This window comes from Pseudophryne corroboree, chromosome 2 (genome assembly GCF_028390025.1).
Source record: "Pseudophryne corroboree isolate aPseCor3 chromosome 2, aPseCor3.hap2, whole genome shotgun sequence".
NCBI lineage: Eukaryota > Metazoa > Chordata > Amphibia > Anura > Myobatrachidae > Pseudophryne > Pseudophryne corroboree.
In genome coordinates, this window is record NC_086445.1 from 438,043,580 (window position 1) to 438,053,873 (window position 10,294).

The following is a 10,294-nucleotide window of genomic DNA, read 5'->3' on the forward strand; positions in this document are numbered from 1 at the left end:
GAGTACCACGATTGGTCGCCCAAAACCTGATTAAGGTGCAGTGATGGTTTGGATCTCTGTGCAAAAACAGGCAATAAGGTGACTGGTGCATACGTGGAAATGTGAATCTCTCACCATAGGGTGCCCGTGCGGTGGGCTAGTTGAAATAAACAATGGTCCAAGGCTGATAGGCCTGGCACCACCGCCACGGGTTTATCAGCAGGAAGTCCCGGAAATATGCAGCTCCTTCCAAATAACGCGTTTCGGCCTTGGGTGACGACCTTTCTCAAAGATGGATAAAGAGCTGTGATCCTAATGCCTCTTTTATACCCTAAACTAATCTTCTAATAATGGCCTAATCACATGCAGGCACGTTTCCGGGATCATGTGACCGGAAACACATGATTATGATCCAGCGGCTATGTCCGTATTACCAAAGCCGCTCTTCCGGAAATGCGTGACTGGAGTCACGTGGTTGCGTTCCAACGGTCATTTTCGCTGGATCTCATAACGGAAGTGACGTGACGGTTTCTTTCTTCACAAACATAATTCATGTGGACAGCGGGGCTTCCTGATGGTTCGGCGGACATCTTGCTTAAGGGGATATATATTCTTTTTGCCCAAAGCTTTTTACATATGCTGATCCCCACACCTGACCAAACTAGATGGTACTTTGTATTCCCATCATGTCCATCCCTTATTACCCGGGTGGGGATCTTGATTTCCTCATATGGATGCATTGAAGATCAACCAATTTGCAATGTGAAAGAGAAAAAATATAATTAATATACATATAAAATATATAATAAAAACATGTCAAACTATAGACAATTAATACACATATAAAATATAATAAAAACATATCTTTGCTATTGACCCAGTATTCAGGAGCTTTTTTATTATTTAATCAAGAAACCACCTTAATTCGAAGTCGACATTATGACCTTTTGGTTTTAGCGTATCGAGATCATATATCCATCTCATTTCACTTTGCGCTAGGCGTTTTTCCAGATTTTTATTGCGCCAAGTAGGTTTTATCTGTTGTAAACCAATGAAACGTTTAATCTGTCCCTCACACTTATTATGTTTCTTACTAAAGTGATCCGAGAGTGGATGGGTTTCTAATCCCTTACGGATATTGTAGATGTGCTCCGCTGCTCTCGTTTTTAATGGCCGTGATGTCTTTCCAATATAGATTTGGCCACAATTGCATTCCAATAGGTAGATTACGTTCCTAGAATGGCAGGTTATGAAGTCTTTTATCCCATATTTTTTACCATTCACCTCAAACTCGGTGATCTTTCTGACTATGTCTTTCTTCGTAGTTGTTCTACACATTAGGCAGTCCCCACATCTGTGGAACCCCTTGGTGCATGACCTTCCTGTAGTGTTCTCTTTTAGGCTACTGTTCACCAATTTATCCTTCAGAGATCTAGCCTTTTTATATATGAACACTGGTTTCTTCGGTAGGGACTCCCCTAAAACTGGGTCATCTTGCAATATACGCCAGTTATCTCTAAAAACTTTTTCAACCTTCTTATGGTAGGCACCATATTGGGTATTGAAAGCCCATTCATAAGGGTTATCTTTCAATGTGGATTTTTCCTTTTCTGTCAGGAGCTCCTTCCTGTCAATCTGATGTACTCTCTCTTTAGCCTTTTCCAATGTAGACTCCTCATATCCTTTTTCCCTAAACCTTTCTGCCCTTTCCTCGAGTTGTGTTTCCAGGATCAAGGGGTCTGTGCAGTTCCTTTTTATTCGTTTGAATTGCCCTACTGGTATGTTCTCTAGCCATTTCTCATGGTGCTCGCTGTTAATACTCAAGTAGGCATTAGAGTCCGTCGGTTTTCTATATGTTTGAGTGTTTATTTTCTCATCTTCTATACAGATTTTCAGATCCAAAAACACCAAGACTCTCTTGCTTTCAACAAACGTTAGAATGATGTTAAAATCATTGGAGTTGAGTTTTTCAAGGAAGTGGATCAAGGTATCTCTCTCTCCTCGCCAGATAAAGAGGATATCGTCGATGAAACGCCACCAGGACACCAGGTTTGCTCCCAGTGCCCGCAATGAATCCACATACTGGACTTCCCAATAGGCCATATACAGGTTTGCATAACTGGGAGCAAACCTGGTGCCCATGGCTGTCCCTCTTATTTGCAAATAGTAGGACCCATTGAAATAAAAATAATTGTTCTTTAAAATGAAATCAATTGATTCCAATAAAAACAATTTTGTCTCCTCTCTGTATTCACTTTTATTAAGGAAATGTTCTATTGCCACTTTTCCTTTGTCCCAATCAATAATTGTATACAGGGAGCTGACGTCCGCACTAATTAAAGTGCATTCTTGATCCCAAGGGACTCTCTCAAGTTTTCGCTGGACATCTCCTGTATCCTTTAGGAATGCAGGAGTGCTGGTTACTAATGGTTGCAAAAACGAATCGACCATTGCCGATAGATTAGATGTAATACTATTGGTGCCAGTGATTATGGGACGTCCCGGGGGATTGCTCGAATCCTTGTGGATTTTGGGCAGTACATAAATCGTCGGGGTGGACGGGTCAATGATATTGATGAATCCCCTTTCATCCTCAGTGATAGCCCCATTTTTTACCGCTCTTAAAGTAAGGTCATCCAAACTTTTAGCTATTTTTATGAGGGGGTCAGTTTTCAATTTCTTATATGTACTGAGGTCACTGAGTTGTCTATTGATCTCTTTCAAATAGTTAGCTTTACTCATGACTACGACACCTCCCCCTTTATCCGCAGGCTTTATTATTATCTCATTATTTGCCTGTAGGGATTGTACTGCAAGAGATTCCTTCTTAGTGAGATTTCTCTTCTTACATTTAGGAATCTTTCTGAGTTCTTTGGTAACTATAAAATTGAAGCAATCTATACTACCCCCTTTTACATGCTGGGGGTAAAAATGGGATTTTTTCTTGAATTTAGATTTCTCTACTTGTGGAGTTTCATTAGAACTGTCTTTCCCAAGAAAAAACTTCTTTATACTTAACTTTCTTATGTACTTTTGCAAGTCCACAAACAAATCAAATGGGTTGGGATCGCTGGAAGGTGCAAATTTCAACCCTTTAAGGAGTACACTCTGTTCAGATTCAGACAGATTGTGATTGCTCAGGTTAAATATTTTACTTGAATGTCTCTCCTCAGAATTATCTACAGGGACAGTTTCAATAGTGGGACCTATTTTTCCTTTAGGGACTTTTTTAGGTTTGGATTTCTTTGCTCCACCCCTTTTCCCCCTTTTGGTAGGTCTACCAATTATTCCCTTCTTGGGGACCACCATCCCCTGTCTAAAAAATTCCGATGGGTACGTGGTGTGTCGCAATTTGAGACTCCTATGTTCTCTTTTCTTCTTTCTATATTTTCTCTTCCCCTCCTGTAACTAAAATGTTCTCCTGACTGAATGTGGGGGGATCTGGGGGGTCTTTCATAGGTAGTTTTCCAGTGCTCCCTATTTGTTGGAATGTACCTTTCTTTGTATTCCCTTCTCTCCACAAATCGTCTACCGTTCGGTACCCCTTGTGACTGTTTTTGTCCATAATTGGTAATTTGTGCATGGTTTCTGCCCTTCTGTTGGAATGACGATCCGCCCTTCCGCCAGGTGGGGGTCTGGGGGATGTCTTTCTTTCTGTCCCGTTTAATGGATACTTTTGGTTCAGTCGGTTTCTCACTTTGAGATTCATTTAAATCTCTGAGGAGTTTTCTCTTTTTTCTACTCTTTAGATCTTTACTCTCTTTTTCTAGTTTCTGTAGAATTATTTTCTCTCTTTCTTTTACCTCTTCTGAATTCATAAAAGGTACCATAAGGGTTTTGGATATTTCAATCTCTTTATTAATATCCAGCAGATTGTTCTTTCTTTCTTTTACAATTAATTCAATTAAAGACAAACTGCAATGGGTTAGAATTTTTTCCCATTCCTTAATGAAAGATTCACTTTCATTAATGAATGAGGGTTTTTTTACCACCCTTAGTCCCCTAGGGATGAGATGATGGGATAGATAATGCTCCAATGTCGTGACCTCCCACCACATTCTATTTTCCTTTAACATAGATTTCTCTAGTTTATTTAACAGGGTGGGAATATCCTCATCATCCACATTAGATTCAGTTATAGACTCATTCAAGAAACCCTTTGATAGGTTTCTTCTTGTATCTCTAAATGCAAACATCCCTGCAGCAAACTGTTTGGTATATGTGTTTAGAAAAATTGAAACCAAAAAGAAGATAGTTACCAAACAAATATTGCGCAGTAAAAAAGGACCAGCTTCCTAGGTACACCTCCAAAGGGAGAAAAAACACTATTTCTCTGTTAATGGAATTCTAGAGGTTTAAGGAGGGTACCCCTGGCGCTTGGTCTTTTAAAGAGGATTGCAAATACAACTCGAAAAATGATCCCATATATCGCATGCCAGATGTTCCTAAATGGCCTATTTATGCTGATACATATGACACAATGAGTAAAAAACAGTATTTATTGAACTAAAAAATACAACACATGTGCATATCTTTTTTCTCTTTCACATTGCAAATTGGTTGATCTTCAATGCATCCATATGAGGAAATCAAGATCCCCACCCGGGTAATAAGGGATGGACATGATGGGAATACAAAGTACCATCTAGTTTGGTCAGGTGTGGGGATCAGCATATGTAAAAAGCTTTGGGCAAAAAGAATATATATCCCCTTAAGCAAGATGTCCGCCGAACCATCAGGAAGCCCCGCTGTCCACATGAATTATGTTTGTGAAGAAAGAAACCGTCACGTCACTTCCGTTATGAGATCCAGCGAAAATGACCGTTGGAACGCAACCACGTGACTCCAGTCACGCATTTCCGGAAGTGCGGCTTTGGTAATACGGACATAGCCGCTGGATCATAATCATGTGTTTCCGGTCACATGACCCCGGAAACGTGCCTGCATGTGATTAGGCCATTATTAGAAGATTAGTTTAGGGTATAAAAGAGGCATTAGGATCACAGCTCTTTATCCATCTTTGAGAAAGGTCGTCACCCAAGACCGAAACGCGTTATTTGGAAGGAGCTGCATATTTCCGGGACTTCCTGCTGATAAACCCGTGGCGGTGGTGCCAGGCCTATCAGCCTTGGACCATTGTTTATTTCAACTAGCCCACCGCACGGGCACCCTATGGTGAGAGATTCACATTTCCACGTATGCACCAGTCACCTTATTGCCTGTTTTTGCACAGAGATCCAAACCATCACTGCACCTTAATCAGGTTTTGGGCGACCAATCGTGGTACTCACCAGGAAATAGTTGTTTGGGGATCAATCCCCCAGCAGGATTAGATGCACGAGTCACTTTCCCATTTGTTCTTGATATATGCACATGTGTTGTATTTTTTAGTTCAATAAATACTGTTTTTTACTCATTGTGTCATATGTATCAGCATAAATAGGCCATTTAGGAATATCTGGCATGCGATATATGGGATCATTTTTCGAGTTGTATTTGCAATCCTCTTTAAAAGACCAAGCGCCAGGGGTACCCTCCTTAAACCTCTAGAATTCCATTAACAGAGAAATAGTGTTTTTTCTCCTTTTGGAGGTGTACCACTACCTAGGAAGCTGGTCCTTTTTTACTGCGCAATATTTGTTTGGTAACTATCTTCTTTTTGGTATTTGAATATATGGAAATAGCAGAAGAATCAGTATTGCTAATGAAGTCCCTCATTATCTATGATTTAATTTCTATCTGTATATATATATATATATATATATATATAAACAGAGGGAGATAGGCAGCACTCGCAGGACCAATCAAAATTATTAATAAATTAGAGGCAACAAGTGCCTACTATGCATCAATGTTTCAGTTTTATTAAGCAAAACTTTCATCCTGACGAAAGTTTTGCTTAATAAAACTGAAATGTTGATGCTTTATTCTTTTAATCTTCACTATTGATACGATTTCACTATCCAATTTTTGCCAGTATTATTTACCCCTGAAGAAGTCCGTCTTGACAGAATGTGTAGGGTTTTGGCATGCAGTTCCCACAAAACCAGCAGAATGCTTTCCACCTAGAGAGCTCATACCCCTAAGGATAAATGGTGTGATTACAACATCCATTACTCTGATATTTGTGGAATATTTGCAGGCTATTGTATGGTGAAATTTTACCTTTCTGTACTTTTATAGAAAATAAATGAATATTCCCTAAAGAATAAATAGATTTTTAGGCTAATTACTGTTGGGTGAAGAATTTTGGTAAAAGGGTACATCCCCTTTGTTCTTTTAACTGGGTGTACTACGTTATATCGACGATAAGGATCCCCGCGCCCAGCATACCGGTGGGGGGGATCCCGACCGCCAGAATGCCAGAGTGGGGTGAGCGCAAAAGTGCCCATTTTGGGCTTACTGCGCTTGCCACACTGCGGGCATGGTGGCGCACTACGCATGCCACACTATTTATTCTCCTGCCAGGGGTGTCACGGATACCTCAAGATGGAGAATAGTTGTCAGTATGCTGGCTGTCAGGATTCCGGTGCCGATATGCTGAGCGCCGGGATCCCGACAGCCGGTATATCAAATACCTCCAGTTTTAACTATTTTATAATTGAATTGGTTCATCCTGTCATAGGATTTTGTTTGTATATCCTACACTAGGGCCCTCAACACTAGATAGATAGATAGATAGATAGATAGATAGATAGATAGATAGATAGATAGATAGATACTGATATAATAGAAAGGCTGGTAAATTTGGTATAAAAAGTTTCTTGGGAGCTTACATCAGGCTAGAACACACCACGTTATGCATAGTGTATCTTTGGATGCCAATTATCTACCAGTTCTAATAAGATAGAGAGGTAGAGAGGTCAGTAAGCAAGCAGCCAATCAGAAATGCCTAGACAGTGCTAGTGATCGTCATCATTTTGCACCAGTCTCCAATACTGGTAAGACTTGATTGATTAATTAATTAATTAATTAATTATGCTGCTCCTATGAAAACATGCTCTTGCTAAATCAACATTTACTTGCACACCTCTGCTATACCTCTCATGGCATACTGGCACATAAATTTGCAATATGCAAAAATCTATATACAGTACAAATGCATTTTTGCTGTGCATGAACCAATAAATCTTTATAAAAATAAACCTCCTAATCCCATTTACAAACATACACAGTAGCCAAACTTTCTTGAATTATTTTAGCAAGTTAAATCAGACTGGTCCATTGGCGCACTCGGGTGCTTAATGGCCTATTCTACCATGTGCTGTCCTCAAATTACCATATATACAGTATGTAATCTCCACACCAGATCTACAAGTGTGATTTAATTTACAAAGTAATAAATGTTAGAATATTTTTGCAGTTTAGATCTTTTGTTTTCCTTTTGCATGATCGTAATATTATTAGTCTTGTAATCCTTCTGCTAATTGCTAATTTGTATTTATACGTTTCTCCAGCTAGTTGTGTATGCATGGATAAGATAATTGGTTAGTCATTACTTTGATACAGTACTGTACATTTGACCTGAATATTTTATATCCACTCTACGCAGTAAACTGCACACGCTAATGGTTTTTAAACCATATGTAGAAGAATCAACACATTGCAGGTCATTTAGGAAGTGTACAATGGCTGATATGTTGTGCAAAAATCACCAACAGTTCCGTCCTGCAACTCAATTATCATATGTGTGCTGAGATTTCTGCTGAAGCTCTGCAGAGCCTATGGAGGTGCTAGATTAAGAGCATGTGCAGCCTGCAAAAAATTGTTTAATACCAGTCCTGAGCTGTCCGTTTTTGGGCCTTGATTTACAGTATATTTTTAGTTTGGGCCAATAATCTCCTCTCTGGGGTGGGACCGGACTATTTGCTTCATTATCATAGAATTACAACATACTGTATTGGCTCAGAACTCTCCGCATGGACCAGGGATTTACAGTATGGTATTATACTGCCTATCTTGTGCACTTTACTAGTAGGAAGTGGCCAGGATGCGGGTGGAACACCCACTCTTCTGGGAGCACGGGGACCCTAAAAATTTGTGCGTTTTCCTGAGTTTCCAGGAGAGTGGGTAATTGTAGCTTGGCCATCAATGTTGCACTTCAGAACAGAAGCACATTTCTACGGCAATGCACAGATGGTGAGTTTTCTGAATGTCACATTGTAAGAAACAAGGGCTATTTATCAATGCTTGATGAGTGATAAAATTGTGAGATACAGAACCAACCAATCAGCTCCTAACTATTATTTTTAAAACATAGCCTGTAAAATGTAAGGTAGAAGCTGATTGGCTAGTGCTTTATCGCTCACAATTTTATCTCTCTCAGAGCCTTGATAAATACCCCCAAGTCGTATGTGGAAACAGAAAAAGAATACTAGAAAACAAAGATTCAAACTACATATACAATATTTTGGAGCATACTCCTTGTACGGCCAATGATCTGCCAATTATTAAGTCAGAACAATAAATGGAAACCCTGTCAATAAGAATGACAAGGTTACAGATGAGGTTTCTCACTTGTTTTGTCAGGTATTTTTATGCATACTGCATTTCTGAAACAAGAAAACACCCCTTACAACCTCAGTAGGCTTCATGGACTGCAAATGAAAAATCTGTGATTTGGGGATCTATTTATTAAGCAGTAATAACCCCTTCTTCAGACATGTTCACCAACAGGGCTACCGAGATCGGTATGAAATACCTACAATCAAAATCCAGATGGTCGAAATCCCGACATCAGGGATGTCGGGATTTTGACCGTCGGTCACTTGCTGTCTGGATTTCGACCGTCGGGATTTTGATTGTCAGTAAATTGACTGCATCCCCGGCTACCACAGAGAAATGACTCCTGCGGTCCCTTTAGTTTCACACATTATCTCATCCACGTAGCTTGTTATGGGGGCTGAAATGTCTGAACAATTTATCATACTTATCTAAAATTTTGGTAACAACTTAGAGCCATCAAATAAAATAATGGATATGCTCATGTGTGAAGTTGTCAAAGTTGGATTTATTACAGCCTGTGTTTTGGCTAAGGGTAGGGGGACTTTTTGAGTGTCCCTTGAAAAAGGTGACATTGCATGATTATATTTGGGGCACTTGTGAGAACTAGCCTGTGCAATGTCCCTGTAGATTTAGAGTTGATCGCAGCAGCAGATTTGTTAGCAGTTGGGCAAAACCATGGGGGTCATTCCGAGTTGATCGCTCACTGCCGTTTTTTGCAGCGCAGTGAACAGGTTACTACTGCGCATGCGTATGCACCGAAATGCGCAGGCGCGTCCTACGGGTACAAAGCGGATCGTTGCTGGGTGATGGATTTAGCGAAGAATCCATTCGCACAGCCGATTGCAAGGAGATTGACAGGAAGAGGGCGTTTGTGGGTGGCAACTGACCGTTTTCAGGAAGTGTTTGGAAAAACGCAGGTGTGTCCAAGCGTTTGCAGGGTGGGTGTCTAACGTCAATTCCGGGACCAAAATGACTGAAGTGATCGAAAGGGCTGAGTAAGTCCAGAGCTACTCAGAAACTGCAAAAAACGTATCCATCCCACTCGGCTGCACTGCGTTCGCACACTTGCAAAACGAAAATACACTCCCTCGTGGGTGGCGACTATGCATTTGCATGGCCGATCAACTCGGAATGACCCCCATGTGCACTGCATGGGGGGCAGATATAACAAAGGCAAAGAGAGTTAGATTTGGGTGGGGTGTGTTCAAACTAAAATCTAAATTGCAGTGTAAACATAAAGCAGCCAGTATTTACCCTGCACAGAAACAAAATAACCCACCCAAATCTAACTCTCTCTGCAAATGTTATATCTGCCACACCTGCAGTGCACATGGTTTTGCCCGACTGCTAACAAATTTGCTGCTGCGATCAATTCTGATTTACCCCCATTGTGTCCAGGGCCGGTGCTAAGTTGTTCAGCGCCCTCCTGTAAACTATACATTTTGCACCTTCCTACAAATACAGATGTGGCCACTCTCACCGTACCAGTGAGCGCCCGCATTGTGCTCATGACTAGTCGTAGCCCAGTGGGTGACAGCGAGAGATAGAGGGTGACAAGCAGGGGGGGAAAAGAGGGTGATGGGGAGAGGATGAGAGCCAGTGGCTGACAGTGTGAGTGTTACAGGATAGAGGTGACGGGGAGAGGGTAACGGCAGAGGGAGATGAGCAAGGTGTGACAAGCAGAGGATGAAAAGAGAGGGTGACGGGAGAGGGTGAGAGTCCGTGTGTGACAGGAGAGAGAGGTGATGGGTAGAGGCAGTGGGTGAAAGGCAGTGCGAAACTGCATTAGTCAGGAAAAAAAATAGTAACA